Below are 27125 nucleotides of genomic sequence, written 5' to 3'. Positions count from 1 at the left end.
TATGGATCAACTTGTTATATGGAAGTTATTCTTCATATTAAGTCAATATATTAACAATTATTATTCACTTGTCATATAATATTAACATGGAACATGTTTTTAACAGTCATTTTCACATGTAAGTCACTGCACTCGCATAACAAATATGCAGGTTGGTTGGAAACCATCTTGGTACAGGCCCTGATAATATTGAAACATGAATAATGACACATAGTAGGCCACGTGCAGGTTATTAGAAACAAAAGGCACAGCCAGAATTAACATTACCAAATGAACAACACAATCTTGCACCAACACTCCACAAAGAGCAACATATACCAGTTATACACAAGGCAAGACGTGTCTTAAAACCAAGATTCAACACCAAACACCAATAACAGCGACAATGTTGACAAAACAGAAAAACACAAGTTCAAATGAATCATTTTAATATAACATCCATATTTCTCAGTTACATCAGTACTTGCTTACACAGACAAAAAAAACATCATCCACTTTATGTAAAATTAATTATTGGACAAACAAACCTGCATGGTTTGGTGCCCCCCTCCCCCTTTCACCCCACATATACCATTTTGGAAATTAGTGATTTTTAAATGAATATTTTTAACATGAGTATAACAAATTACAATATCAAATTGTCTCATTGCTTTCAGTAAATATATAATTCTATATTTAATTTAACAATAATAGTGCAGATGTTTAAAAATGCTACATAAAGCATCTGTGTAAGGATATGAGCTGCGCAGTCATTCACAGCTCATGTCACAGCTCATCGTATGAGGTTAAAGGTTGGACCCTGACAGAAGAGTGGACAGGCTCAGAGAGACGTGAACAGGCCAATTACAATTACAGTTATTACAATTATTAGGAAAACAACAAAAATAACACATCGAGCTTGCATACTTTTCAGCAGTTTAACTTGCTGAGTAAAAGTATGAAGTGTATACACTAAAATAAAAAAACACAGCCAAGATTTTCCACATTTTGTGTTTATCTGTTGTGGGCCTAGTGTGGGCCAGACTTGCTGCCAGTTTGTGGTTCTGATTAGCATGTTTTCAGCGGTATTGACTGATTGTGAAACTCTAGGCTGGTTTCTCTCAAAAGGTGTAATAAACAGAACCTGGGAGGCTGCAGCATCTGCATTAACGCCTTGCCGGGGATGTCTCCTAGGGCCCAGGAGCTGAGGACAGTGCCTTCCCTTCACACCTCGTTACTCCTGTTCCCTCCCATGACCTTTCCCTGCAGGCAAACACACACCCCATGAGACTGCAAGCCAATCAGTACACCTCTTCCATCCAGCCCCACCCCTCACAACCCTTCCTCTTTGCCTCATTTCCTTTTTCCTCTGCCCAAATACACTGTCGCTGCAACTGTCACAGACTCTTTCGCTGAGTGGTATCATCGCCGGCCCCATCATTGTCCTCCACTCTATCAGTCAGCGCTGTTTTCGTTCAGGTGATTTTTGCTTTGAATCACTCCAGTGGAAACTGATGTGACCTTGAAGAGAATTTCTTTTGTGTCTTTTAGACCTGAAGAGGAAGGAAACACTCTTTGAAAGTCTTGTCTTTCATGTCACTAATAGACAGGAGGCTGTCTGAATTACGTATTTTTTGACTAGTCATTACAAAGATCAGGATGGGCTTGAATGCATTAAGCCTTGGAGAGTGAAAATAGAGTTCTCCAGGTGAAAGGAAAACGGACCCTCTGGCAAGGTTGCATGGTTTGTCTTTGATGCTCCTGGCTTGACACTGGGACTCACCTTGACTGGGTCATTTATTCAGACACACACTAAGTCACCTGGCACTGGGAGGCTGAGAGACAATTGCATTTAGCCTTCATGGAGCAATGATGCCAGGGCACCAGAAAACATCTATATTTTAAACTGTCAATGGCCTGTCGCAGTTTGAGTGGTAATCCAGAATTAATAAACTTTTTTTTTTTTTTGCCCTGGATAGAAAATTAGAAATGGCTCTGCTCTCAACTTTAATTAATTCCCAGTTAATTTTCCTTCTCAAAGGTAATCAAAATTTTAAAAAAACACAGCTTTTTACAGTAAGCCATTTCTCCCAAAACAGTAAGAAAAAAAATGAAAGGAGGCATGAGAAACATGTAAATGGCTCAGAAGCGCTGGCTAGATGGCGCTGCCCTTATCCCTTATACCTTCTGAACAAACCATCCCAACCTGACCTAGGACGTCTGCAAGTCTCACACTATAGATGAGTTGCAAACTGCAGTGTGGCGAGTCAGAGCACAGAAAAACCCTGTTAATTGGTCCAGTCTGGCTGGCCCCTGTCAGACGAGGCCTTTCATGGCCTTTTCATGGGTTTCTCCTGGGAGAACTGAGGAGGCTGCCTGTAATGAGGCACCGTACCTGGTTGCAGAGGGGGGAATCAGAAGGGTCACTCGTGGGCAATTAGGGAGAAATAATGAGAGCTTTCGCTTTCTCTGTCTCTTTTTCTACCCCCCCCCCCCCATTTCCTGTGAGGACGGTGGCTCATCAGGTAACTTTTTAGGGGGGGGATCCCATGAGAGGCAACTTGAAGCCAAAAGTAGCACTGCAAGAAGAGAGCCAGAGCATTGTAGATCTTAAATAAATATGCACAAAACAGCATTCACCACACATGGTCTGTTGACCAACAGTGGCACCAAGCAAGATTGCAGCCTTGAAAAGATGATGCTGTGTACGTGACACCTATCCTGAGAGATTTTAAAGTGACACTTGATATGTTATCAAATGAGCTGAATCTGTATGCAACCTGCTATTGTAACTGACATGTTATGAGTGCCCAAGGGCAAAGATGAGATACTATAGCTTAGCTTGTATACAGTTCTTTATACAGGGCCAGGATGAAATATTAAATCTAAGCTTGTTCATTATACAGAACTAGTTTTCCCATCAGTCCTGGGATTCCCGTTTTTAAGCAGCTGGTGTTAGCTACTGCAGGTCCTTCCTGGCTGCTCCTGTCTGAAGACGGATTTCCACTTTTTTGACAGAGATTGATGTGCTGCCTGTCCCTGGCTGTAATAGCACAACACTATCCACTGCATTTAATATCCAAATGGCACCAAATCAAAATTACCGCCCGTCTGACACTGGGGTGAAACATCTCGGCTAAGTGCAGTACCTTAGTTACATGCGCAGAGCCGATTCATTCCTTTAGTGGTTGAAAGGTGATCAATAATTTACATGCAGGTAAGTGCCTTATATGTGTGAAATTATCCACATGCCTCTAAGAATAATGGTGAAGTATTTGAATCGCAATACAGATGGTTAGCGTTGTTATTAGCTGAAAAGAGACATAAAAATTGATTGTTGTGCATTTGCAGCTAAAAGGAACATGATTAAGTTTAGAAAATATATTGTTAAAATAATTTGTTTGCCTGTGTTAGGTGTGAAAAAAGCCAGAGAATACTGGACAAAAATTAACATTCTTCCTTTTGTGCAGCCTTAAGGTTCTGCATTACATCAGACTGTGAGACCCACAACTAAAATCACTGTGAAGCTGTTCCTCCCACTTCCTTCTACTTCAATGATAATCACAGATTCCCTCTCTACAGGCTGCTCCGGTCTTGCTTTTTTCTTGCTTTAGCCTTCAATTTTGCTTTTGCTGCTTTAGCACGGTGTTGAAAAACCATTTTGAATATATTTGTTGTTGAGGGAAACTAAGCCACAGTGGGTTGAAATGTAGCTGCTGCCCTTTCTGTGGACGAGTCGGACATTGAGCTTGAAGGAGAAAGAATAATGAAGGTGCAGACTTGTACTGAAGGCTATGTTTTGCATTCTGTTTTTTGTTTTGAAGTAGTATGACATTACTGATGGCATGACAGATTTGGGTTAGGATCCAGACCTTCTTTTGAATCTTGCCGTTTTTCCTTGGAGAAAGGGTCAAATGTTATAGCAGTAGTGGAAATCCCTCCCTGGTTAAAGCTCCATCTGTGCACATGAGTAGCAGAATGTGCACAAGGCAGTAAAAAATGAATGTGAGGATTGTGAGATGGCCCAGGGAGTCTGTTACGCTGATAGAAAATGTAAAGTGCTATAGTCATGGATGTAATGTAGAATGATTGTCTGTCTCTCCTGTTTATTTGCCAGTGTAAGGGCTGTAATGGAGACAAATGCTCGTCTGAGCCTGTGAACCTGCTGCTTTGGCAATCTAATGCCTCGGTATATGTAGCTGTTTAGGCAGCCTGCTCCTGTCCTGTGAGGACTGTGTGAAGGCAGGTGAGAGGTCCTCAGGTGACTAACCTGGCTTTTATGCCTTAATGACTCCTTGTTACTCTCATAGCTATTTCCCAATTGCCACCAGCAATCTCCACCCTCTGTGTCCATTAGATGCAGGGAACATGGATCAATATGTGATACAATTTCCCTGGGGAATGAACGAGGCTTCTTTAGGGTGGCTGGCCCAGTCTCCCTAGCTTTTTCCCTCTCTCTTTCTCATTCTCCCCCTCTCTCTTTTGCTTCCTTCTCCTCTTTTACATGCTATGCTGAGTAAATCTCAGGTAGGTGCTGCAAAGACAAAAGGAGATTTTGCTCAACCACTTATCTAAGTGAAATAAAATTCACCGACGACAGGAAACACTGTTACAGCGGCTAAAACAGAAACCTGTCACCCAGGTCTCTCTAACGCAGATGAAGAATGAGTCATCACCAGTCCAACACCCACCCAATAGTGAGAGTGGCACTCAGCATTCCAGCAACATCATATGCCTTACAAGGAATGTTGCCCAGCTATTATCTTGGAACAATGAGACACGGCTTTCTAGTATTTGATTTCACAAAGGTCAACATCATTTTGCCACTGGAGTAGTGTTGTTTTCATAATGAATATGCCCTAGATTATGCACGGGCACAACATAGCCTATACAGGCAAAAGCACATTATAAAGCAATTGCATACCTTTGTTAACAGAACTCTAAAAGTTGCTCCCTTTTTTTTTGTGTCATGATATTTTATTTCATCACTTCTTTTTGGTGATATGTATTTGATTATATTCTTTTCTAGGGACTTAGTTTCAACCATGATGAACATCAGGATATTTAAAAGAAAATACCAGTGTTATTCATTTTCATTCATCTCTATAATTTTCTGTACTACTTTAGACCAATGTATAATGTTAACCCTCAACATCCTCAATGAAACCACAGCTCTTCTGGGATTATTTTTTATTATTTTCTCTATTTTGAATACCTAAAAATAGGCCTACAAATACAGTGTTATTTTAAAACATTGATGACCCAAAACAAACTATTCCATCATTACTGACTCTGCCATCTTTCCTAAAGACCTGAAAACTTAATATGCATTTTTCAGTACCCTCAACTGTTCAGACAAGTATGAAGAACTGCTCAGAACAAGAAGCCCTGCACCCTGTATGCAGGAGGATGTATGCTGTCAACTGAAAACATGAAAACTAGGCAAGGTTCCATGTCCCAATGGCATTCAGGCAATGGTGATGACAGTCAGTGGCATGTAGCTCAACCATGGTCTTCACTCTCTTTTTTGTGAATCTTACAGAACCACAGAGGTACCTATTTCTGGAGAACATCGACCATTGTGCCAAAGAAACCCCACCTTACAAAACTCAGCTACAACCGAACATTTGCGTTAACTTTAATAGTTACAAAGTGCCTGGAGTTTCGGGCTGTGCGATATGACCAATTTTATATCCAGATAACGATTCATATCATAATATGGCTAGGGCTGACCTGGGGGGGGGGGTAGAGGAGAGACAGGTGAAGTGGACGTTACTCGTTGATGTTACTCGTTGACAACAACTCGTTACGTTATACGTTGAAATTCAACCGTTGTGTTCTTTCGGGAGATGCAGTGACTTAAACCAACAGTGAGTAAGAAAAAGGTATAAATAATATGTAATTTAAGCTATGAGTAAAGGAAAAGTCTGCTAGCCACTAGGCTAATTTATGCAGTGTAAAATGCCATAGGCTTAAGCTAATAATGGTGACCAGCAAAAGTTTTGTCAATAAACTTTGACAGGCAACTCGACTTGAGTGAAGTCTGTTGTGGGGACCGGTCTGAGGTATAATTTGCAAAGTACGGTTTTCTGGTCCATGTCAGACTTTTCATACCCAAACCACGTCCATGTGGTAGAAGTAGCCCCTCTTTTAGGCCCCTCCTTCCCCCACCAGTTTGCTTACAAAGCCATCTTCTAAAAAAACATTGACACCTCAATGTTCTTCCAGTCCTCATCTGGTTGTTCATCCATTTTCTCAGCAGGAGACTACAAACAGTAAAGGAAAGCACAGTAAGGCCTTATTCAGACAGACAATCAGGCCACTACGTTGAGGCAGCGGGGGTGCCGATGCAGTGGGCTCCAGCAAAAACATTCTAGTCGCCTGCATTGGTAAATCAAATTGAGGATAAATCAACTGACACTATGATAACTTTCAATTAAGAATTGTAAAATCCAGTGTTTTTTGGCAACTGATAAACCTTCAAACTCATGGATCTACTACTACTACTACTCAATCTAGCCTTCCTGGGTTGTATTTCTTAATCTCACTGGTACCTTAAGTAACATGCCTACAACTACGCATCCCTTTGCATTTCTTTAATGCAGTGCTGCTTTGTAAAATCCAACAAATGTATACATAGTTTTCTCTGTGAAGTTTGCACAGTTTTGCACAGTAGTCACTCTTGATTTCCCTTTTTAAAGTTACAGTTGGCCTGGTGTTGTGTAAACTAATTGATTCATTCAGTTTGTTTGGTAAAAGCCTTGTAATGATGGGTGATATGGAGTACTGCCTTTGAATGTTCCCTTGCTCTGGTAGTTTGCAGATTGTGTCAAGGTTAATTGTTTCATGACAGATTTTAAATGCAAAATGCAATGTTTACAAGGCAATGGACTACATTTTTTCTCTCCAGTCCACACTGTCATGGGTCAGTGATTTTCTGTGGACTTTAGGTTTTGTAGTTAGCACACTGTAGCAGTTGAAAGATGTGCATGTTGCTGTGGGTGATCAGAAAGTCTGAAATTGGCCCAGAGAGAACACCGCTGTCAGAAAAAGACCATAGCACTGAAGAAAAGAAATGGAAAATGCCATCCCCTGCTGAGTGAATGAATACATGAGTTTTTCAGTGAACTTTTGGTCCTACTGCTTGGATCACAGCCTCAGCAAAAAGCACTTTTAACAGTCTACAGGTTTCTAAAGGGTATAATAAACAGGAAGGTTTTTTTTATTTCAAAATGCATAGGTTAGGGTGAGGTAGGAGCAGGAGGGGGGTATTCCTCTCGTAAAAAATGTCAGTGTGAAAGCAGAAGGAACCAACAGTTAACATCTTCACTTGTCCCATTGTTATATTTGTCCACAGGGGGATATTTCTGTCACCTCTTCTATGTTGATTCGAAAGGATGTTTTAGGTGTCTCCCCTCCATGTCTTTAATCAACATACAATGTTATCTTCTACCAGCCCTGGCCCTCCATCTGTTTCTTGTGACTGTTTCACTACTGTGCCGTGGCTACTAGATGACACCATTTAAGAGATGAAAGAGCAGTGGTGCAAATGTCGTAAAAACTGCAGAAAAGACAAGACAGACAAAGAGAGAGAATGAAACAGAGACAAAAGCGACAAAAAGAAGTCTCTGGTTCAGGATCTAAAGAAGAGACATCAGTATGTGTGGGCAGTGTTAAATAATTTACTCCTCCCTGATCAGACCCTATTTAATTAGCCCTTGTTCCACCGATTTAATCAGGCCCTCTTGGTTGGGGTGTTGGGCTATGAACTGTGAGGGGTGAAGAAGCATCATATGCTCGCCTGCTGTGTGATCACAGCGGGGCCTCAGGTAGAGGACACGGGGACAAGTCCTACTGGCTGACTACAGTTATTGCTAACAACACTAACAGGGCACAGCAGCAGACCCCAGTGACTCCTATGGGCCTGCTAACAGGTTGCAGTCTAACACCTTTCATGGCATCAGTTAACAAGAGTTAGCCTTCTAATCACGCTCCACACATGTTATACAATTATCTTTGTATGTGATTGTGCACAGATGTTTGTTGTGTGGGGATGTTACTGAACATCAGGCCCAGAACCATCCCTGCACCCCCTTTATTAGGATTAGTGGCAGCATCTTTTGAACTTAATCTTTCTGGAAATGATAGCAGAGAAGTATGGGTGCATCTAAGTATTGTGTTGCCCAAGGCTAGTTTAGAGGAACTGCAAGGTGCCAGAGGATCCAATTTCAGGCCATTTCCCCCCCTAAAAAAATTGTCTGAAGTGGAAAATCACAGCTGATGGCCCACTAGCATGGCTTTCAAGCCACTAGATGGTAGTATGGATGTCTTGGTACAAATCAGTTTTCTGAAAAAAAGAGGGTTATGATAAAAAAGAAGGGTTGGACAAAAGTCTAAATGACCATCTGTGTCCTTTGGTAAAAGACTGTGTTCTCGTGTTTCCCACATAGTGAAGAGATGGACTAGTTTTATTTTCTCACACTGTAGGACAGACATGAATCTGCTAGTGGAGGACATTGAATTTGTTTTAAGCTACACTACCACAACGTGCAGCTAGTGCTGAGGTACACACTTTGATTTGTGACATGCAGAGAAGGGGGAAAAGAGAAGATGATGAGAAAGAGGAAGAAGAAGCAAGGGGAACAGAAGTGTAGTGTCCCGCTGAGGTAATATGTCTTGGGTCTTATAGAGCTTACTCGCACTGCTGGCAGAGTCATATGCAGGCTGATACGGGAAAAGGAGGAGATGTGAGAACAGCATGAGAAGCCAGCAGAATCACAAGTGTTGTGGCTTTACCTTGTAGCTTCAGAAGAAATAAGAAAGACTGAAACCAAGAGAAGGCTGGGAGTGGAGTATGGTTTAACTAATACTCAAACAAAGGTAACTGAGCAAGTGTGCGCAGACACATGCACACACACACACTCATCATCCTGCGCATCTGGGAAAGCTAAGGCCAATTTTCATGGGAGCGTAGCAGTTTTGAGCACACATAAGCGCCTGTGACACCTTTGGCAGTGCCAAGAGCCCACACATCAGCCGGTATTGACAGCATGGCTGGCACATGCCTGAGGGGCTGGGAAACTTCCCCTCTATAATTGCATCCCATGTCAACCTGTGACAAGTCAGGCTCAACCAGCATGGGAGCTCACTAATCACCGGCCAGACGACCTCCATCTCCTTTACCCTCTTGTTCCCCACCTACCCCCACTTACACCCCGCTCAACACACTCCTACTTTAGCGATCTGCCTCCCATCTTTGTTTTTGCATCTGTAGGGGTGGCACCCCTGAGCAAGCCATTATATCTTTATCTTATCAACATGACTCAACAGTTCTGTCTCATTAGTCCTCTTCTTTAAAAATATCTGTTAATGTAGCCATTTTACATTTATTCCATCTGTTATTCTCACCTGCACTCTCTAGTTGACACATTTTACTCATTTTATGTTAATTACATAAAATTTGTTAAAATGGGTGCCGGGATGAAAATATAAATAGTCTGTCTACTCTTACAGGACTGCTGGCTGAGGATTTATGCGCTTCTTCACACCTCCCATAAAAAATCTGAGTGTGACTACGATATAGTCAGTTACCAGACACGTTATAGCAATGTACTTTTGTGATTTAAGACGAGTGGGCGATTCGCAACAAGTTTATGTGCATGACTGCAAGTTTGTAAAAGTCTGTACAGCGGAAAGTCCTTGTGATCTTTTGATAAGAGATATCAGTGTGTGTGTGTGTGACCACATCTTTGATCTTTGGTGAGTGATGTGAGTGAGTGAGTGAGAAAGAGAGCGACATGGTGCTAGTGCCTCCTGCCTCCTACAGATTGAGGTGAGAGCAGCCAGGTGGGGCCCGGTCGTGTCTGTGCCACAGTAACTGGATGTGATGGGTGGCCTCTGGGGATCTCTGCCTTAGAAGTGCTAAACGAGCAAAGCAGAGCAATCACACTGTTCCTGTGTGCGTATGCCTCCGTGTGTGCGTGTGTCGCAAACCTACACACACACACACACACACACACACACACACACACACACCAATATATGATAGTCAGTTTGCTTTCCTGTTGCCACTGGCTCTGTGTCTGCATAGGCGTGCGTGTCTGCTATAAAGGACACTGCATTTAGCCATGCGCCATGAGATGGATGATAAAATAAAAAAGACTTTAATGTATTAAATGTTGCCAGGTAACAAGCCTTTTAATAACGAATACACAAACATGGATGCTGTTTCAGTCAGTATGGTGATGGTAACTGCTGCAGACAGTCCACATGCGGTGGAGCTGTAGGTGGTGACAAGACACTGGTTCCAGTCTAGAGATTCTGACCCCACCCTCCTCTAAACACCTCCACCCCCATGTCTCAATATGATTGTTAGCCTGATGCCCCTGAAAGGGCAAACTGCCCCTCATCCCTTCATTAACCAAATAGAACTGACTTAATTCAATTTAGGAATAAAAATGTTCTTCCCATGAGAGGAGCCAGTGTTTGTGTACATTTCTGCCTTTTCCACATCAGCTGTGACTGTGAGTGTGTTCTTGTGTGTGCCTGCACATATATTACACGTGCAACCTACAAACTGAGCTCTCATGCATATGAAAACAAAACAAATGAGCATGTGTCACAGGTTGTGTTCTTGCCGTAGGCCAACAGAGGCCCCAATGGTGACACTATAGAGGCCTCCGGTAGCACCTGGGCCCCATGGCTCCGCCCACGGCCTTGTGCGCCACCAGAGCCGAGGTGAATGCCAAGGAGTCTCCAAGCCACTCCATCAAGCAGCCCCCCCACCCCAGGGGAACACCAGCCAATGAATTACAGATTAGATCATTGTTACAGGATCATAACAGTGATCTAATTGCCAATTTCTCTTTTTAATTGAATTTGGTGGAGTGAAGAGGCAGAGATAGGATTCATGGGGCTTTGTGTGGAGCCGATTGGAGCTGGTCCGCTTTTGACCGGACACAACAGTTAATGAGTGAAAAAAATACCGGAGCTTGACATTCAGCCGCAAACTAGGCGTAGACTGCAGAAACGTCAGGCCTAATATCCTTGACAGTGCTTCTTGTTCCGATTGAATCTCGTTTTTGGAACGTTTAGGGTGTTGGCTCACTGAAATTAATCAAATTGTATTAACAGCAGTACAACTCAGTTAAATCAATGTAATTGGGTTGCACACCGTTGCTTGTTGATAGTCTTCAGTTGTCTTTTTTTGAATTTTCTTTTATCTTCAGATTTCTTTTCCTAGTTTGTGTTTTCTAGTGCAAATGGATTTAATCTGAACCTTTAGCCTGCAGTTTGTCTGTGTCTGTCTCCATGCCCCCCCCATCCTCACCCTCACAACCCCCACCTCCAAAACCCTCCATCCAGTCCGACCATAAATGAGCTCCACAGTGTTGTCTGATTATAGCTTGGTTAAATTAGATGAGATAAGTTAGCCCACATCTCCTCCACAGCCTTGCTTGAGAGCTGACAAGCCCAATACATCTGCCGTGGCCATGGTAATTGAGATGGGGGGGGTGTCGGTGGTAGGATGTGGAGGAGTGATTTGTGCGTGTACATGAATGTTTGTGTGTGTGTATAGAGGCGTGTGAATGGGAGGGGGGCCTCCCTCTGTCTCTTGTTCCTCAGTACCTGTCATTGATGAGGAGCCAAGGAGAAGCTTCAGCTTGAAGCTGTCATCGGCCCTCTGAATCTGTCTGCCTCACTCTATCATCCCTCCCTCCTCCTTCCTCAGTCTCTCTCTCTCTCTCTCTCTCTGTGTGTGTGATGTGGATGCAGAGTGTGTGAGTCGTGAGCCAGCCAGCGAGCGTGTGCGCCGTAGGAATTTGCGCGACCAGCTCTTGAGGCGTTTAAATCGTAGACGCCGGCAGACCGACTGGGGTGCAGGCAGCCCACCATCCTGACACCGCCGAGACCAACGCTCCCTCTCCCGGACTGACAGGCCAATCGCAGGCCACCGCACGCCCTCCCTCCATCCACAGTGTGCTCTCTCTCTCTTTCACTCACTCACACTCCCTCCTCCTCTTCTTTCTCTCTCTCTTTCTCTCTCACTCTTCATTCCTTTGCGTTCAATCCGTGCATCCCCTCCTCCTCCTCCTCCTCCTTCTCACACCTTTTGGTCAGAAGAGGAAGAGGAAGCCCAGCCCAGGGAGAGACGCTGAGAGGATGAAACTCTGACACGCCGACAGACCACAGGGAAACAAGAGCACAACTGTGAGTACAGCAGTCCTTTCACCTCTCACTCAGGCTTAACACTGTCACACGCACCTCGTCTCTCACACACAAACACGCACACACACGTGTCCGGCACATTTACTTCAAACACACACGGTGACTTGACTCTATACACAGATCCAAAACCGTACTCCATTGCTCAAGTGTCTTTGTCTTCTTCAGGCAGGCAAAATAACAGTCAAAGAAGTGCAGGATTGTGTTTTTTTTAACATGTGCAGTATGTTCCTTTTATGTCTGCTGTTTGGATTGAGCTTTGTCCTGTATTTATTGCAGTCCACAGAATGCAAACAAAACCAATCTAGCAAAAGTGTGTTTCATACTTTACAATATGTGTGTGACATTTTTTCCCACTTTAATAGATTCACTTGTATGATTTTTGCCAAAAGTCAACAATGCATTTTTATGTTTCTTTGTTTGGCTCAGATGAAAAATCACCCCAGCAATATGCAAGGTCAACTGAATAATGTTACACACACTGCGCCTCATGTTGTGAGCTTCTTTTGTCTGTGCAGTTCTGTTGTTTTTATTGCCAATATAGGCATGCTGGATCACCACATGAGGGAAGCGTCCATGTTCTTATCTCCGATCGTAAACGTATAAGCTGCTATAAGCCAATAGATGCCTGCGGGGTGAAAAAAGGGGGCGTACTTTCTTCGCAACGGCACAAGAATCCCAAGCAATCCCCACTGCTTATTGTTTAGCGCTCAGCCAGGGGAGGTCTACATGCTGGGCTGATCTGCGCTGTTTGCGCCACACTATTTTTTGATTATATTCTTGGTTCATCTCTGGCCGAGGCGATTTCCTATTTCCTTCTCCCATTTCGAGAACGGGGAGTATAATATAATAGCGGCTCACATGCGGGGAAGTGCAGACAGTGGATCTGTACAGAGGACACAGATTGCATTTCCCCTGGAGAATGCTCTTGCTGTATTAAAGGCACTAGAGGGCTGCTCGGCACTTGTCATCAGCTCCACTACTAATGCCGGCGAGGGGAGAAAGTAGACGTGGTGTTTACGGCCACTCTCTCATTTAAAGAGCTCCCATTGGCCCTAATGCCACAGCTGCATCACAGTGGCCCAGGTTGCAATCCAGGTTATATTACATTTGTGAGGCCCAGGATATTGTGTGGCGCCTCACTTTGCTTTGACAATCTGATGAGCAAATGTGGAAAATGAAAAGATACATATGTTAAACATCCCACAGTATATTATATTTGTTGTTGGACTATAAACTCTTGGAGTGAGACCTACAGTATTTGCATTTTTATGATTTGGTTTAACGTGGATCCCACCACAGCACTTGTTTTTGCTTCAAATTATATTACTCATCATTTTAGTTGTTTGTAGTTCTATTTCTTGTCATTTTCTTATTTCTTTGTTGTTAATTTATAATTCTAATGATTTTTTAGCATGTTTACTTGCAATAGGTGATATTTTGTATGTTCTCCACGTTGCTGAATCTAAATGAGGGATTGATTTTGACTGTTAGAAATGTGAAGTGACACATCAATGGCTCTCGAGGCCCAACAAGCCTCTGGTTGCCGATGTGTCAGCAAAAGTGAATGAAATGCCTGAGACTCACTTCCTCCTCTGTCTGGCCTCGGCAAATTTACTGAACCCTTGTGGTTTAACACACACACAGACACACAATGTTAAATCAAGGTAAACAAGACAATTATCTATCCTTTCCTCCTCAGTAGTTGCCCCCTTTCCCCATGCAAGGAGTATTGGAAAAGACTGATTAGTTAGAGTTAAAAGGCAAACCGAGTTAGTGTCCTACATAAGAAACTGCAACTCCACTGACCACGCATCTCCATATAACCTCTCCTATAATAATAAAGATTACAAAAGCTACATCACAAAAAGTAATTTCAACTCTCTCGATTAATGCAACTTTCATTTTGGATTTGCCTGTGGCTTTCATAGAAAATTCCTGTAATTTAAATGCAGAGAGCCTGTCTGCTTCTGAGTTGGTCACTGACCGTCAATTAAAATTTATCTTCTCCACGTTGTATGTTTCATTGTTGAGAAATATATTCAATGGAAGTTAATAGCCTTTTATGCCAGGAAACATATTTAATTACATATATCTTTCACTGCAAAGCGTTTACCCCAGAGGTGCTGTTAATGTAAGTCTGTGATCTTTGCAGTTATTAAACCGCTTGTGAAGGCAAGATAAGTTACTGTCATCCCATATTTATTACTATCTGCTCATGTATCTGCACTTATTGATTAGATGGTTGGTAACCAGCCCTGATCATCAATGGAGATCCTTACAAGGCGAGGGCCAGATAGTCTTTCCACTCTCCCTGAAGGCTCAATTACACAGCATGCACAAGGAAATGTGGGGGAAGGAATTCAGCTTCTGACAAGGTCAAATTATATATGTCAGCTTCAAATCATTTTGTTGATGTATTCGGCCACATCTGAATGTATAAAGAGAGACACATTTGGAGAGTCAATAAATGTTGTATGCTAGAGCTCTTTAAATATTCAGATACTTTGCTGATTTAATTATGTCTACAGGAAGAGATGGTTTGAGCTGGTTAGTTTATTTTCAGAAGATCTCCACCTGACTTTGGAGTATTGGATGCCTGTAGTTGCTCATCTTGAATAAATGAGTGACAGAATTGACTAATTTGCCAACTTGTTACCATTTAAACAATGTTGATTACAATTGCAAACCCATCATATGTTTTCCAGTCTTGACACAAATGCAGGGCTACTTGTGTTGCAGAGTAGAAAAGTTGATGCTGTAATTGGTGCTTTGTGGGGCTGTTTGCTCTTGCTGGAGTTCTTAGACAATGGAATACACAGCCTATTCAAAAACTCATGAATGCCACAATTCAATGATGAAGGACATGTGTAGCAAATATTGAAGGTACTTTTATTCTGTTGGTGGAAAGCCAAAAAGCAGAATTGATTTGTTGAGTGAGTCTGGGAAGGATAGCCTCTCCTCAAAAACCTTTGTGAGAAAGATGGTAATTGCAGGGCAAAGTGCTGCTGACAAAATGCAGAAAAAAAATTACCATATGACTCCAATTGCAAGATTTTGAAAGATATACATATCAACAAAAACACTAGTTTTATCTCGCAAAGTAGCTTCTACACTTGCAACATGTTTTGAGGGTCAGTTCATAACACATTTTCTCATTTACCTGTAGTACTATCTGTCCATGCAGATAGTTTGGGTTTTATTTGTCTGGATTTTGTCTCTAGGGAATACTGCCACCAGCCCAATACAATGGAGGTGAATGGAATTGTGTTTGTGGTGCTCAAAACATTGAAATATTACATTTAAGAACTCAATACATCTTAAAAGATGTCCTTATTTTCTGGTTACTTTTTACTACCGAAGCAATAGAATGGGCTGCAAATTCTGATGGTTTTCATGATCAACTAATGTACTGATTATTTTTTACAATCAATCAATTAATCATTTGCTCTTTAACATGTTAGCAAATAGGAAAAAAATGCACCTCACAAGTTCCCGGAGCCCATGGTTACGTCTTAAAATGTCCTACCAACAGTCCAAAACCCAAAGATATTCAGTTTACTGTCACAGAAGGCCAAGAAAACCAGAACATATTCACATTTGAGAAGCTGGAAACGGTGAATCTTTGACATGTTTCATTAAAATAGTTGCTGATTCATTTTCTGTGAATTGACTAATCAATTAATTGATTTATTGATTCAGCTGTAATGTCTGCTGATTATCCAGACTAACCAAGATTTTTTTTCTGGAAAGACACATTGCTGTTGAGTTTTTCAAATGTCCTTTTTTAATCCATTCACCTCCATGGTTTTAGGGTGGAGGCAGTAAGACAGATATTTTAAAACCTGGGCAAATAAACCAAAACTATTTACACGGTCAGATATCACTGGGGGTAAGTAGAAAAATGTGTTTGTGTAAATTACCTTGTTAAAGTTGTCCTGTACCTGAATTGTACTGTGAGCAAAGTGTTTATTTAGTTCAGTTTATTAGAAAGTTTATGGCAGCCCTGGGTGGGCTTTTGCCACTCAGTCGCTATTTAATCAGTCTATACCCCCAGCGTTAACCTTTATTACCTCTCTGTGTCATTCTCTGCAGGGTCATGCAAAGTATCATCAAATATTTATGATATTAATAACCACCTTTAGGAAGGAAAAAAAGAACATAAATAAATCTGCTCTGCAAAGCACACGATTAAGAAGTCCATTCCATTTAATAAATGGGTGAAGGGGAAATAAAAGGGCAGTCCGGGAGCAAAAGGGGCGAGACGTTACAAAACCAGTGACTAAAGATGGAGATGCCGTGAAGTAGGAGCAGCAGACAGCTTTTGTGGTACAGTAAGATATTTTTCTCTGCAAATGTGTGCATTATCTGGTGTGCAATTGTTCTTCTGCTAGCTTATGCGAGCCTGAGAGAAATCATTGATGTGGATGGCTTGAGCATCCGCGGTCCCCGGGGGGCCTCCTACATCAACAGACTCCAAATAGACAAACATGCAGACACCCACACACATGCGCACACATATGTACACAGAGCTGTTTAGCATGGAAGCCGATTGAGGCAGGGCCCAGCATTAATTATCTGTTTTTCAGTCGAGGTCTGGTGACAGTGATTAGAGTGAGGGGTTTTTTGGAGAGTGGTGCACATGCGGTCTAATGAGGAAAACTGGCCTCTCTATAGAGCTCTCCAGGCACACTTGATCTGCTCAGTGGCTCTGCAAGTATATTTGTGTGTGTGCACAAGTGTGTGGGTGTGACTGTTGCTCCTCCAGGCTCACTGCTGGGAGAGACACACTCTGAAACTGAGGTTTAGAAGCTGATGTAACAGTTGAGACACTCCCAAAGCAGAAAGGTCTTTTACATAATTGCTGTTTAATTGTGTCTTATTGTGATGATTAATGTTTGGTTTACTGGTCAAGGCCGTTTTGGTTTTGGTGCTCGCTAAAGCTTGAGCTGCTTAAAAATAATGTGATTCTGCAAGCAGACCACATGACAGCATGGACCAATCTGTATCCCATGGAGTCTGTTTGGAAAAAGAAGCAAGCTGCTTTCCTTGTGAGAGAATTATAAATGGCTGTGTCCAAACTTTGGCAGCACTGAGCCAAAAATACTCTGCACAGTAGTGTGGAACAGCAGTGAATCTTGTGTTCATCTCAAAACAAAGGAATGATTTTCCACAGGCTGAAAAAGAAATGACTTGAATGAGGTTAGATATTTAAAATTTAGAGTCAAATGCTCACACAGTTCAGGTTACTTTGACCTAAGTATGCTCTGATACGCTGCAGGGTTTCATATGTAAAATATTGTTTTATCTGAACATAACAGAGTTCAAACTGAACCAAGTGCACAGACATTTTCAGCAGCAGGAGCAGCAGATTGCATGGCTTGAAATAGTAGTTTTCTTTCACCAGAAGCACTGGTCCAGCACATCAGCTCTCCAGTATCGTCGACTAAATCACATTTGTGAAAATGCCAATGTTGGTGTGCACCTGACTGATAGATTTCTGCCCGCACCAGGTTGGCTTTAGGCAAGGGCCTACACGTCATTTTCCACACCATTTTGTCCCAAAGTCGATTATTTTGCCTCCGCAGCTATGGCCGCCTCTGAATTGAACCACACATTTAGCTCGGGAGCTGCCAATAAAAGTCAGAGAGCCCAGCTTCCATCAGCGTAATGATATTTCAGCCTCAGTATTAGTTCAGCACTGTTCTCCACAGCAGTTTCTACTCAATTAAAGATGGTCCATATTTAAATACATAGAAAATCAGAACGCTGGCCCGGTCCGTGTGCATTCAGATATGCTGTCGAACAGTTAAATGATGAAGTTTGAAATGGACTTTTTAAGCAGCCAAACGCTCCACACCTTTCGAGTTTGAATAAGGGGAACTGTTCATTTGTAGCTGTGAAAATTTCCTTTAACGTTATTGATGTAGATTAACTTTTAAAAAGGTAAGTAAGTGAAATGTGAAATAATTCATCAAGAGTCAGCCATGTAAGAAATGTGATTTTCGCTGGCCTCGTAGACCATTACCCCAAACATAGGAAGTAGATTAAGGGTGGGTCTCTCTCTCTCTCTCTCTCTCTCTCTCTCTCTCTCTCTCTCTCTCTCTCTCTCTCTCTCTCTCTCTCTCTCTCTCTCCAGGCCCAAAAGTATGAATAGCACATTTCCAACTAAATTGTCAGGCAGAGCGGAGAAAATAAATTTCAGCTAGTGTCAGCCCTGTGCGCTCGTGGTTTGGAACTTCCGTTGTCTTCCCTTCCCCGGCCACTTCGGCTTTATTTAGCGGGAGCTGTCATTTCCCATAAATCCCTAGGAGGAGGCGTCCGTCAGAGCTGCCAGCTCCCCTGTGTGGAGCACCTGTAACAGGGGAGCGAAGTGACAGTTGTGCTGGGATGGTCCCATCAAACGTACAGACACGCACAGACACACAGAGAGGATTGCTTGCTCTGAGACCTTTTTGTAAGTTTCTAAACAGAGTAGCAGTTTCCACAGTTACTGCAAAGTCAATACATCATAAGAAATGTAATAGATTTTTGGGCTACAAGTTAATTTGAATATCTTTAGGAGCTTCTACCTGTTTCCGTAAAGTAGCACCATAGTAGGTGTAGCACCATTTAAATAACATTTTCCTGGTAAATAAACATTAGGCTGAGTTACTTTCCTTTATGCCTCAGTCACAGTGTTTTGTATTTATGTCTGAGTCTGTCAGCCTTGACACTTTAATAAATGACCAGAGTAAAAAAAAAAAATGTACAGTGCACACAAGGTCGTGGTATCTATCAACTGTCATTTGCTACAAACTAATTGTTTTATTATTATATTTATAAATGTCGCTTAAAAATGCTCGTGAGGTGGGAAAAGAGGAGAAGCCTTTTTTCTATCAGATTCAGCTGTCAGCACACATGCTCCATCATCTGCGCTCCAGGAAATTAGAAAGGAGAAACGTTTGACAGCACAATTTCACAAAACACCGCCACGCCATCATTTCATTTTCTCTGAACCTTTTTTCTTCATTTATTTATTTCATTGTCTTTTGAAAAACAAACGATAACAGTGGTCCCTTTTCAGGTAATTTATCCTTGTTGCAGTGTAACACTTTACTCTCACCTTGCAAAGCTTTAACCCCTGCTGATTAAGCCAGTGCACAGGTTGGATGTCACCCAATCAAAAGAGGAGGGCCATATGATGTAGGAGATAACTAACATGAATAATGGGTGATTTGGTTTAATAGCTGGTGGTGCGATGACATTTTGATGAGTAGGATCTTGGTGGAGGTGTTGGTTGGTTGGTAGCCCTGCCCTTGGCGTGCTGGCCCGAGTTGCTCTAGTGAGTCTTGACCAAGACGACAAGAAGTCATCAGTCTCCATGCAGCCATGGCGGTTGTATATCACCAATATCAGTAGCTGATGGCTGCTTATCTCTCGGGTATCGATTGGAGGACTGTGCAGAGGGGACCAAAGCAGTGCGGCCAATCAATGGGGGCATTTCATTCTCCTTGAACGTCTGCTTTTTGATCCTCAACACTGATTGGTCGGCCTCACTCCGATACTGTGGGGATTTTTTTTCTGTATTATGAAAAGGAGTGGGTGGAGAGTGATGAACACTTTGGTGTTGGCAGCCTGCTGAGCTTCTCGCGGATGTGCATGGCATATGTGCGAGAATCCTGTTCCCCCTTCGCTGCCAAGAACCCACAGATCTCGCTTAGAGGTTTGATTCAAATTTGCACTCTAATTTCGGTACACATAATTCCATCACAGAGATATGGAGACCAAAAAAGCTTTTCCACTCACAAAGTTTCCCTGGATTACCTCCAGTGTCTCAGCAGCTAAAGTACATGTGTAATCTGTACAAAAACTGTGAGAGATCTTTGTATTCCACGTGGTTGTTGGAGATTTCATAGAATTACTGAGCTTTGCTCTGTAGAGTTGACATTTGAAGTCGTTAAAGCCAATTGCACACATAATTTATCTATTTTCAGCAAACTGACATTTGCAAGTTGTTGTTTTTTTACATGTTTAAAAGGGACATAGTGTGTTCCAGGACAATGGTTCCCAACCTGAAGCTCAGGAGCACCCAAGGGGTCACAAAATAAATCGAAAGATTGAAAGGATTGAAAGATGGTTAGCGGGATGGTAAAGAAGTGTATGCTACACAAAATTATGTTTATTATTTCGGACTTTTCTCTTTTCTTTTGAAATGCAGGAAAGTTTTTCAATGTTTTGGACTTAAAAACCTTAAAATGAGACAATCTGAGAAGTGCTCACAGACATATAGGCTATAAAGGGACACAAGCCAATAAAGTTGGGAACCAGGGATCTAGGACTTGACTTCTATACAAGCAACATGGACAGAATTTTACTTCCATTACTAAAATCTGTGACACTTCCTTTAAACCTCTTCTGTCACCTTGAGGGGACTGTAGCCTGTAATGGAGAGAAAATAATTAAGCAGTATTCCCTTAACTGAGAGTAAGCAAGCCAATCAGAGCTGGTGTCAGACAGAAACAGCATAGAAAGACATTATCTTTCGTTGGATGTTTTTAAGCGAGAACATTGATTGTGATTCTCTATTGTAGCTTAACTAGATATCAGGGGATGGACGTTTTGTCAGTCTGGGTTTGGCATGACTCCTGTTGGTTTTGAGCAGTGTTTATAATCATCATCATCTTCGCAATGAATATGACTTACAGTCTTAAAATTTGTTAATTAATTGAAATTGACATTTGTAGGACAGTAAATCTCAGATAGAGGATACTATCCTAGCTGTCCTCCTCTCTGTTTGTGCACAAAACCCAGCAGCCAAGGTTCTTTTAAGTGTGAGAATTTAGGATGTGAACTGCAGCTGCATCTCCTCATGCTCAGTAAATTAAAGTCTTCAAAATGGGTTTTGAAGCCAGAACTGTCCGTTCCAGCTAAAGTAACCAATGAGTTACTGGTTAATGATAAAGGAATCCATCAGCTCCCTGCATTTCAAAATCTAAAGAAAAATCTACATTTCCTTGAAGAGGGATTAACAAATAATGATTGTTATTTGTAAGAGACTACCAGTTCATGACATTTGATATGCTGTCTTTCAGTTTTTGTATTCACAAAGTACTCTGTGTCGAAGTGTATAGATGGCTCATTTTGAATTCATAAGCCAGTCATGCAGGAAAACGGAGCACCTTTCTGGGATTCACTTTCAGATGGAAAATGAACAAAGATGGTTATGCCACTCTATTTGTGGTTCTGCTGGATCCAGAGAGATCACTGTTTGCATAATACCTTTCTTATAGGTCTCCTTAACCTTTGCGGAAGGCTTATTGACTCTCACTAACCTTGCAGGGAGCTGCTGGAGGACAGGAGATGATGAGCGTGCTCAGTGTATGGAAAAAGGCCCATGTGGAGGTTTTTCCGCCCCCACCTGCCCTTGCTGAGCGCCACCTCTACCAACGCTTTGCTTGACCTCTGCCTTCTGATCTCTGTTACCATGGTGAAGCCCACAATGTTGTGAATTCAGGCACAATAGACATATGATACAGTAGCACAGTGTGCCTTTGATGTACAGGTACTGCATAGGTATAATGCTGGTTAAGATAGAGGTTAAAAGAGAAAGTGAGATCACAAATGTGAGATGATCTCTGCAAATTGTCAATTTTGTGTAAATTGTAGGTTCGTTGGTCAGATTTTCATGGTCCCTCATGACATACAAAAACTCTCTCTGGCTGTCCATGCTTCCACAACTTTTAATATTATCCTCCTCTGACCACTAGGAGCACGTTTGCCCTTAAATAGTTGACTAAACCACTTCCCTCCTACAAGATTTCTGTAAAAGTAAAGAAGTAGTAGTAGTATAACGTTGTAGACACCAAATACATCACTGCTAGTTGCAGCAGTTTAGTCATCTGCTACTGAGTATAAAATCATAATCCAAAACCTGTCTAAGTGAATAGAAAATACAATTGTCCCTACAACCCAATAAGAAAAATAGTACTGTAAACATGATATACAGCAAAAAACTGCAGATGATCTTCAGATGAAGCTCATGTCTACTGGTAAAAGGATTTTCTAATCATTTCCTTCTCTTAAAATGTAATTTCTTTTTAAATGACATATTTTACCACCATATATATATAGAATTGTACTTCTTGCAAAAAATTGCTGAATCCACATATTTATTGTACCTGAACAATTCCTATTGTTGCTCATGCATGTCCTCAATAGTGTTCAATAAAAGGCATATAACCTTTGCTACGCTTCAAAGGCCAAGGTTGCACAGGTACCATTTTGCTTCATATCCTTTAAGGCCCTGTCTGACACGTTTCATTTGTGATTGATGATCATATTTAAAGTACAATTATAATCCTCCAAAGATCTGGACATGGTTAGCCTTTAGTGAAGTGTTTGGTCAAATAAAGCTCAAGCCTTTCAGTTTCCTACAGTAAACAAACCATTTGGATGTGGCCAATATTCAGTGGCTATAAAATGCTGCAACTTTTTGAGAGATATTCATCAGAATCAGCTTTATTGCCAAGTAGGTTTACACATAGAAGAAATCTGATTTGGTATTTTGGTGCAAAACAATAAACATAGTAGAAATATTAAGAAAGATAAAGCAAGTACTGCAGGTCAAGAATCACAAATGTAAAACATTAAACTGACAATAATATATTAAAGAATATTAATGACAGTTTGTGCAATGTGCAAAAGTTTAAAAGTTTACAGTATTCATTACGTCTCATGCAACGTCTCTTCAATACATCTAAACAGGATTTTAGCATGTAATGTGCATTTTACTTGGTGTCAAAGCAAAACGGTGAACATAGCTGTGTCACTTATGGAAGTCATTTGATTCAAGTTTGTGTAATTGACTATGAAAAGTCTATTTTTAGTGTTGCATCCGATGAAGACATTGCACAGACCAAAAAACTCTCACACTAAACCCGCCACCAGAAAACTCCTCACGATAAAATGTAATCAAATACATTTTTTGGTGAATGTAAAAGAATTTGTGAAAAGGTTAAATCTTTTTTGAAGACACTTTTAATTTTAATAGTCACATTTAAAATTTTAAATTCAGCTCTGCTCAATATTTTTGGCATTTCAGAGCTTTGAAAAGAATACATTCTCAATGTAACAAAAATGCCACAAAGTATTTAGAATTAGTTTTTAAGCACAAATAAAAAAGTTATTAAAGTGAATAACTGTATAAACCAGAAGCTGGAGCTAAGAGTGATTTTCTGTCATGGTCCACTATGGTTGAGGTGCAATTAACCATCAGTCTGCCACCAAGTAGGTTAGTAACACATCAAACAGAACCTATAGTATAACTGCTGCAGGTACACAGTGATTTTCCCTGTTGAATCCAGAGATGTTGGTGGTGTTGGAGGAGACTGGGGAGGGGTCAAAACAAGACAGTCGGAACACTGAGAGCCATCCTTCATGTCTGACTGTAGTGTTTAAAGGGCAGCCAGGCTCTTAAAGAAACCATTAGCATTTAGATTTGAGATGCCCCCCCCCCAGCAGGGAGTAGTTGCATCACACCTCACTTTTTTTGCCTTGAGTGGGCCCAAGTGGCAGTTCCGTAGCCCTGATCAATCTCTCAATATGCCTAAATTGCTTTGGATGACCTCGTCGTAAAGAGACAGGATTGGCCATACTGATGCTCCTCCAATCAATAGCAGATGCTATCATGGCCCATCAACAATGAAGTGTTTTTAATGGAGGTCAGGGCATGGAAGATCTAATTCATTTTAATTTGTAAATTGTGGCATGACAAAATTCTAATCAGGGCGCTTTGCTATCAGATATGCAGACTTCTGAGTCTCTGGCTCTGTCTCTTGCTCTCGTTCCATCTCAGCCTCATTTGCATTCATGTCTGTCTGTGAATCCACACAGGACTGGGAAGCATAAATGTATACATGACATATATTAAATATCAGTCAGCATTGAGTATCACTCAGTTTATAATGTTGAGCATTTCTTTTTTTAAGGTGTATCATCTTTACCCAGGACAACTTTTACTCAGAAACACAGCACGTGTTCCACCTCATTAAGTAAAGATTGAAAAGATTACAAATATGACATGTGCAATTTATTATCTTAATTAATTCACTGTTTTCTGTCAGAGACAGGCAGGGCGGCTCTGTCATCTAGAAACCATTTTTCGGTGGGGATGTTCATTGGAGCTGGCACTGTGTTGTTTGCCCAGATTAGTGTAAGAGGTGAGCCTTTTCCATCTCCCCTTCCATTTCAGCTAAATTTGCCTCAGCCACAGTAATACCCCCCCCCCCAATGCAATTGGAATGGGATGTGGCCGTCAGTTGTGATTGTGTGCAGATGAACCTGTCTGCCCTTGCATGAGTGAGGCCATGCAATGCTCATCGTCTGCAAAGGCTTTCAGTGCAACAGAGAAGAGGGCAGGTTTGGGGGGTCACTGTCTCCACACAAGGCAACACGCTTGCTGAGCTGTGACCAATGCAATCGGTAGAGAAGATCCCCATGCCATTTCAAATGGATTAAGCTTCCTTTCAAAAATCTCCTATCATTGTTGGCATAAACAAGGAATAGGTCGTTGTCATTACAGAAATCTTCAAGTCAAGGATAGTGCACTATCAAAGGGTCTTGACAAAGTCCAAGTGTGAGGAATGCACATTCATTTAGGAGGGATTGTGCTGAAACTGTTCAAGGTCTGTTGTACCTCCCCCATCGGTTGTAACACAGAAATCTATGAGTGAATTATGGAGAATAATTATTGATGAGAGGCAAGGGCATTGTGCTGTACAGAAAAAAGGAAGCTTCAGAAGCAAGCAGCACCAACCCCCGTCTTCACTCTCGAGTGTCCCCATTGATTTATCAGGACTCTATTTTTAGTTGCACATGGAACAGTAATGGATTCATGGGAATTAACAATGATTCATGCGAAGCTAATATCAGAGATTTCAGAGGCTCGATTAATGCTGGAGGAATTCAGCACCTCAACTCCCCAATTATTCATAATATTTCTCCCACTGCATAAACACAGACGCTTCAACCTTATCAGAAAGGCTTGTTAAAGGAGCAGGTGTGTTTGCTCTTTTTTACACTGCAAACTGTAAGAACATCTATTGGGTTGCAATTAATAGCATGAACATTTTCCCTTCATGGACCAGCTGATAATGGATTTGGATTCCTGTTATCAAAACAACTCTAAAACAACGCATTTGAACTACCCATTTATAACCCAATACAATGGAGGTGAATGGAATTTTATGTTTTCAAATCCCAACTTCTGACTGATTATAATCTAATTGTCTCTAGCGCGGTGTGTCCAGTAACTTATGGGTATAAAGTATACCCTTTTAGAGTTGACTTTATTCAATTTTATACTATACTGGTTCCAGACTTCTTCATCACTTCCCTCATCTTCAATTTTCATCAGCGATTCAAATGGGTCTGGTGTTTCAGGACTGGTAGGCAGGATTAAGAAGGGCCAGAACAACAAATATGGCAATGAAAATAATGCCAAGAAAATGGCAAAAAGCATACATGAGATTGACACAACTGTGCAGTTATTTAAGTTGACTTATCAGAAAAAACAACACTTACATTTGCATATTTATTTAAAAATGTAAACCCTTCCTGCTATTACAGCTACTTTTCTACCAAAAATGACGTTGACAGGACGGATACATCACGCGCTACTGGTTAGGGCAAAATAACAACCCCTCCCAAACAGACAACGGCCAGCATGAACATAATGTCAGGCTGAATAATGAAGTGGAACAAAATGGCAATTCAGTCTGATTGTCAGGCTAGGATTATGCAGCATCATCTTGTTGGTCTGCAATTGAGTTTAGATTCAATTTGATGGTTTGCTTCGCTAGATGAATGAGCACTTTGTCTGTGGTTCTACAATTATGATGACTGAGTTTAAGTTTAAGGTATTTGGAATCTTTAGATCTGTTTAGTGAGTGTGGACCTCAAATCATTAAATAATGACATTTAAAAATATTCAACAACAATGTCTCCTTCTAAAAACAATGTCCCAGTTGCTCAAACTACAGACCTCACTGTTTTCATTGGTACTACTTTCTACAGAAGAAATGATCCATACTTGAGTATCAAGTGTGTTTATTTGAGTCAGTGCCTTGAATACAGTCAGTGGAATAAGTCATTTCAGTGTTATTACCCCAACGGATGCATTAAGAGTCTACAGCAGAATTCAGATTGTTGTGAGAAGAGAAGGAGAGTGCTCACACACTGTATTCAAGATTTGATAGTGTTTGTTCGGGTGTGTAATGTAAAATTAGTTTGAATGTGTGTGTTCAGGCTTGGCATTCTGCTTTACTGTCTCAGATGTTGTTTAATGGGTGCACTGGGGTGACCCGTGCCTTTGTTAGGACAGCACAGGTGTCGGTTCTTCTTACAAACTTGTATTTTACACCAGTGCTTCTGCCACTGTCCTCCACCAGGTGGGAGTCCTCTCCTCACAACATTAACCTTACCTCAGAACTCCAGAGGCCTGTACAACAAAGCACGTTCAACATACCCAGGATATCTTTTTGTTATCTAGCTTCACTAACCCTAACAACCGCAAGTCAGTAAGTCAACCCAGGTTTTCCCAATCTAGCCATGAGCACGTTCACATAAAAGGGGCAGTGTTTGCAGCATATGACCAATCGCAAATATGGACAAGTCTATTGGCAGCAGAGTGGCATACTTTATAAACTAAGAGCAAACTATAATATTAGAAAAATATGAAGAAATTAAACACATTATCCAGGCTAAAAGCAACACAGTTGCAGCTGCCAAATGCAGGAAGGACAGCTGGCAAAAAATCACAGACTGTGTGAATGCTTAAGTTAATAGGCTTATAATATCACTGCCCCATCATGATGGCATGAGTAGATCTGACTAGAATTACATTTGTGTATTCCATTAAATTAATGTGTTGCTGAGATGTA

General features: G+C 41.4%; 1 protein-coding gene across 9 annotated transcripts in view; it reads left to right on the top strand.

Moving 5' to 3' along the window:
• Positions 1-27125, top strand: part of LOC122869088 (RNA binding protein fox-1 homolog 3-like) — a 487998-nt gene that overhangs the window by 106188 nt on the left and 354685 nt on the right. For 4 of the 9 annotated variants that reach the window (XM_044181678.1, XM_044181672.1, XM_044181673.1 and 1 more), the window contains exon 1: positions 11777-12189. The exons of 1 other annotated variant lie outside the window; for it this stretch is intronic. The gene's annotated coding sequence lies outside the window, so the exon portion shown is untranslated. Of the gene's footprint in view, positions 1-11773; positions 12190-27125 lie in introns of those variants that run through there. 4 more of the 9 variants (XM_044181686.1, XM_044181689.1, XM_044181692.1 and 1 more) reach the window with 4 other exon arrangements.

This window comes from Siniperca chuatsi, linkage group LG21, assembly GCF_020085105.1.
Source record: "Siniperca chuatsi isolate FFG_IHB_CAS linkage group LG21, ASM2008510v1, whole genome shotgun sequence".
NCBI lineage: Eukaryota > Metazoa > Chordata > Actinopteri > Centrarchiformes > Sinipercidae > Siniperca > Siniperca chuatsi.
This window is presented reverse-complemented; position numbering and strand designations above follow the sequence as displayed.